General features: G+C 55.8%; 2 non-coding genes and 1 pseudogene across 2 annotated transcripts; all 3 read right to left on the bottom strand.

The window, feature by feature from the left end:
* LOC124729486 overlaps positions 1-183 on the bottom strand; it is a 4,219-nt pseudogene extending 4,036 nt beyond the window's left edge.
* Positions 184-371: 188 nt separating this feature from the next.
* Positions 372-526, bottom strand: LOC124729478. The gene has a single exon (XR_007007702.1). It is a non-coding gene; the product is annotated as a 5.8S ribosomal RNA (ribosomal RNA).
* A 352-nt stretch (positions 527-878) lies between these two features.
* On the bottom strand, positions 879-2,781 carry LOC124729481. The gene has a single exon (XR_007007704.1). It is a non-coding gene; the product is annotated as a small subunit ribosomal RNA (ribosomal RNA).
* Positions 2,782-5,762: the final 2,981 nt, after the last annotated feature.

The following is a 5,762-nucleotide window of genomic DNA, read 5'->3' as shown; positions in this document are numbered from 1 at the left end:
CGAGGCGTCGGGGTAGTGGACCCTCCCAAACACCACATGCCACGACAGGCGGCAGCCTGCGGGGTTCGGTGCTGGACTCTTCCCTGTTCGCTCGCCGCTACTGGGGGAATCCTTGTTAGTTTCTTTTCCTCCGCTTAGTAATATGCTTAAATTCAGCGGGTAGTCTCGCCTGCTCTGAGGTCGTTGTACGAGGTGTCGCACGCCACACCGCCAGCCGGCTGTGCACGCTACCGAGAAAGTACCGGTATGCGAACCGCCAGGCGACGGGCGCGCATCGCACGTTTGAGGAGACGCGGCCGGCCCCACAGGCGGCCGCGACACTCCCAGGTCTGCGAAGCGGGGCAAACGCCGCGCGCTTCAGTATACGTAGCCGACCCTCAGCCAGACGTGGCCCGGGAACGGAATCCATGGACCGCAATGTGCGTTCGAAACGTCGATGTTCATGTGTCCTGCAGTTCACATGTCGACGCGCAATTTGCTGCGTTCTTCATCGACCCACGAGCCGAGTGATCCACCGTCCTGGGTGATCTTTTCTCAAGTTTCCGCCGTCTCTTTCGAGACGGTCGCATAGGCGGGAGTGAGGCGTGTGGCGGCCCCTGTTCCAGCGTTCTGTGTCCAACGGCCTCACGGCCGACGGGCGTCGTACGGCTCCACACCGGAGCGGACAGGCACTCGGGCGAAAGTCATTCAAAACCGGCGCCAGGCGCCAGGTGCCGCAGGCCAGCCGCTCCAGCGCTTCAGCGCTCGTACCACACAACATTGCCGCTAGTTTTGAGAGGCACGCGTGGTTCCGCACGCGGCGCACGGCTACTGCGAGCCGTACAGGTAGCGTGTTGCGCGACACGACACGCACATCGAAAGACATGCAGTCTAGTCGGTAATGATCCTTCCGCAGGTTCACCTACGGAAACCTTGTTACGACTTTTACTTCCTCTAAATGATCAAGTTTGGTCATCTTTCCGGTAGCATCGGCAACGACAGAGTCAATGCCGCGTACCAGTCCGAAGACCTCACTAAATCATTCAATCGGTAGTAGCGACGGGCGGTGTGTACAAAGGGCAGGGACGTAATCAACGCGAGCTTATGACTCGCGCTTACTGGGAATTCCTCGTTCATGGGGAACAATTGCAAGCCCCAATCCCTAGCACGAAGGAGGTTCAGCGGGTTACCCCGACCTTTCGGCTAGGAAGACACGCTGATTCCTTCAGTGTAGCGCGCGTGCGGCCCAGAACATCTAAGGGCATCACAGACCTGTTATTGCTCAATCTCGTGCGGCTAGAAGCCGCCTGTCCCTCTAAGAAGAAAAGTAATCGCTGACAGCACGAAGGATGTCACGCGACTAGTTAGCAGGCTAGAGTCTCGTTCGTTATCGGAATTAACCAGACAAATCGCTCCACCAACTAAGAACGGCCATGCACCACCACCACCGAATCAAGAAAGAGCTATCAATCTGTCAATCCTTCCGGTGTCCGGGCCTGGTGAGGTTTCCCGTGTTGAGTCAAATTAAGCCGCAGGCTCCACTCCTGGTGGTGCCCTTCCGTCAATTCCTTTAAGTTTCAGCTTTGCAACCATACTTCCCCCGAACCCAAAAGCTTTGGTTTCCCGGAGGCTGCCCGCCGAGTCATCGGAGGAACTGCGGCGGATCGCTGGCTGGCATCGTTTATGGTTAGAACTAGGGCGGTATCTGATCGCCTTCGAACCTCTAACTTTCGTTCTTGATTAATGAAAACATACTTGGCAAATGCTTTCGCTTCTGTTCGTCTTGCGACGATCCAAGAATTTCACCTCTAACGTCGCAATACGAATGCCCCCGCCTGTCCCTATTAATCATTACCTCGGTTCCGAAAACCAACAAAATAGAACCGAGGTCCTATTCCATTATTCCATGCACACAGTATTCAGGCGGGCTTGCCTGCTTTAAGCACTCTAATTTGTTCAAAGTAAACGTGCCGCCCACCGAGACACTCAATAAAGAGCACCCTGGTAGGATTTCAACGGGGTCCGCCTCGGGACGCACGAGCACGCACGGGGCGGTCGCACGCCTTCGGCTCGCCCCACCGGCAGGACGTCCCACGATACATGCCAGTTAAACACCGACGGGCGGTGAACCAACAGCGTGGGACACAAATCCCAACTACGAGCTTTTTAACCGCAACAACTTTAATATACGCTATTGGAGCTGGAATTACCGCGGCTGCTGGCACCAGACTTGCCCTCCAATAGATACTCGTTAAAGGATTTAAAGTGTACTCATTCCGATTACGGGCCTCGGATGAGTCCCGTATCGTTATTTTTCGTCACTACCTCCCCGTGCGGGAGTGGGTAATTTGCGCGCCTGCTGCCTTCCTTGGATGTGGTAGCCGTTTCTCAGGCTCCCTCTCCGGAATCGAACCCTGATTCCCCGTTACCCGTTACAACCATGGTAGGCGCAGACCCTACCATCGACAGTTGATAAGGCAGACATTTGAAAGATGCGTCGCCGGTACGAGGACCGTGCGATCAGCCCAAAGTTATTCAGAGTCACCAAGGCAAACGGACCGGACGAGCCGACCGATTGGTTTTGATCTAATAAAAGCGTCCCTTCCATCTCTGGTCGGGACTCTGTTTGCATGTATTAGCTCTAGAATTACCACAGTTATCCAAGTAACGTGGGTACGATCTAAGGAACCATAACTGATTTAATGAGCCATTCGCGGTTTCACCTTAATGCGGCTTGTACTGAGACATGCATGGCTTAATCTTTGAGACAAGCATATGACTACTGGCAGGATCAACCAGGGAGCTGCGTCAACTAGAGCTGAGCAGCCGGCCGCCCGGGAGTGTGTCCCGGGGGCCCGCGCGAACACGCAAGCGTCCGCTCAATCATTCTGCAAACAGGAGGAGGCTGAGCTCCCCTGCACAATACACCTCGAAACCCTCTCAGGTCCGCGGCGCGCGCAGCGCCGTCCCAAGTACTTGGTCGGGTTCGAGAGAGGCGCAATCGCCCGGAGTTAGGCGAGTAGACGCTTTCGGTGCGACCACCCGTGCTCCCAACTGAGCTTGCCGCTGCCGACAGAGGCCCGGGAGCGTGCTGTCGTGGCATTGCCGGCGGGAGACAACACGCGCCACCTACGGTGACCGGCAGCTCCAACGCCAGCGCCACAGAAGGACAAAAGCCCCACTTGGGTGCCGAAGCGAACTCTCCCAGCACAGCGCACACGCCAACACATCCGCACAGCTGCGATACAAACCACCAGCGAGAACCGCTGGGGCGACCGAGCAGCAGACGGCGTCGCGGCGCCGAGCGCCGGGCGGCGGCGCATCCTCAACGCACACAGTCCTCAATCGGACCAGCACACTGCAGATGTCCACCGCGCTTCGCACCGGGCCCGCGAGGACCTACTTTGGCCGCACGGCGCCGCGCGCAGGGTGCGCCGGCGCGCAGCTGCGACGCCTGCCGCGTCCGTCGGCCGGCGCGCCTGCCACTGGCCGCCCCCACCAGCCGGCTGTAGCGCGTGCGCCCACGCACCGCGCGGCCAGCACGCCGGGAGGCGCCCCCTCACCGGCCGGGGACGGTCCCACCCAGCCACCGCCGCGTATCGCTTCACACCCAGATGCCGTTCAGTTTCGTCGGCATGGTGGGTATCGCTGGAACAACCGGTTAGTACCTCAACCTATCGTCGCCATCACCGATTCACCCCTAGCGAGAACAACCGCACCACAACGGGTTACCATTTCTTCATTTGCGTAACTTCACCAGAAAACGTAGGCGTCCATCGCCATTTGCAACTTCAACCATTATTGCATGCCTGTGTCAGGTGTCACGCCACACTACGTCTGCCCACATACACGCAACAAAATGTGCACGCCTAGACAATACGTGGAAGGTGGCCCCCGTACGTATGCGATGTCCATTGCTCGAACGACTGTCAACCGGCTTCTGTAGCATGTCGCAGATATGGAACGCGCTGCACCATGCCATCACGGTGTGTGAGGAGAGACGACTAGGTCCGAATACATCAACAGACAGCTCATGCTGATCGCCATCCACGGCGTCCGTTCCTCCCACACGTCTCTATGGCGTACCACACTGCAATCCAGCTCTCATAGGGAGACGACACGTAGCTGCGTGCACAATATTTGCACTGTATGGTCCGCCGTTTTTGGGCGCAGTCGTTGTACGGTCACACATGTGCCACGATGTATCATTCAGTACATAAGGACGAATGTGCAGTACAGATTGTGGTTCACGCGTACGACATCAGCGGACAGTTGACACAGGCCGCACCACAACGTAGCCTGCGTACGTCGCATGCGAAGGGCATTGAACATGCAAACTTGTCACCAACCACCTTGCGAAGGCAGGGGGCAAGGTGGGGACGTGGGGAGAGGTGGGGGGGGGGGGGGGGGCGGCATGTACGCCCTGCTGCCATCCACATTACAGTGTACAGCAGGAGCATGTGGAAAGTCAGCAAGACTTGCAAGGTGTTTAACATGAAGCGATACACAGGGGAGCGGGCAGTGCGAGTAGCGAACTATATTGCGAGGGTTGCGGGTGGGCAACACTACACTAATTGAACGAGTCGTATAACAATTACAGAGCAGGTTTAGGCGACAACGTGGGTTACGATAGGCGACAACGTGGGTTACGTTAGGTGGACAACGTGGGTTACGTTAGGGGACAACGTGGGTTACGTTAGGGGACAACGTGGGTTACGTTAGGGGACAACGTGGGTTACGTTAGGGGACAACGTGGGTTACGTTAGGGGACAACGTGGGTTACGTTAGGGGACAACGTGGGTTACGTTAGGGGACAACATGGGTTAGGTTAAGGCACAACATGGGTTAGGTTAAGGCACAACATGGGTTAGGTTAAGGCACAACATGGGTTAGGTTAAGGCACAACATGGGTTAGGTTAAGGCACAACATGGGTTAGGTTACGGCACAACATGGGTTAGGTTAAGGCACAACATGGGTTAGGTTAGGGGACAACATGGGTTAGGTTAGGGGACAACATGGGTTAGGTTAAGGCACAACATGGGTTAGGTTAAGGCACAACATGGGTTAGGTTAGGGGACAACATGGGTTAGGTTAGGGCACAACATGGGTTAGGTTAGGGGACAACATGGGTTAGGTTAGGGGACAACATGGGTTAGGTTAGGGGACAACATGGGTTAGGTTAGGGGACAACATGGGTTAGGTTAGGGGACAACATGGGTTAGGTTAGGGGACAACATGGGTTAGGTTAGGGGACAACATGGGTTAGGTTAGGGGACAACATGGGTTAGGTTAAGGCACAACATGGGTTAGGTTAGGGGACAACATGGGTTAGGTTAGGGGACAACATGGGTTAGGTTAGGGGACAACATGGGTTAGGTTAGGGGACAACATGGGTTAGGTTAAGGCACAACATGGGTTAGGTTAGGGCACAACATGGGTTAGGTTAGGGCACAACATGGGTTAGGTTAGGGCACAACATGGGTTAGGTTAGGGGACAACATGGGTTAGGTTAGGGGACAACATGGGTTAGGTTAGGGGACAACATGGGTTAGGTTAGGGGACAACATGGGTTAGGTTAGGGGACAACATGGGTTAGGTTAGGGGACAACATGGGTTAGGTTAGGGGACAACATGGGTTAGGTTAGGGGACAACATGGGTTAGGTTAGGGGACAACATGGGTTAGGTTAGGGGACAACATGGGTTAGGTTAAGGCACAACATGGGTTAGGTTAAGGCACAACATGGGTTAGGTTAGGGGACAACATGGGTTAGGTTAGGGGAC

This window comes from Schistocerca piceifrons, unplaced genomic scaffold (genome assembly GCF_021461385.2).
Source record: "Schistocerca piceifrons isolate TAMUIC-IGC-003096 unplaced genomic scaffold, iqSchPice1.1 HiC_scaffold_1210, whole genome shotgun sequence".
Taxonomy (NCBI): Eukaryota; Metazoa; Arthropoda; class Insecta; order Orthoptera; family Acrididae; genus Schistocerca; species Schistocerca piceifrons.
The sequence above is the reverse complement of the archived record's forward strand: the minus strand, read 5'-3'. Positions and strand labels throughout refer to the sequence as shown.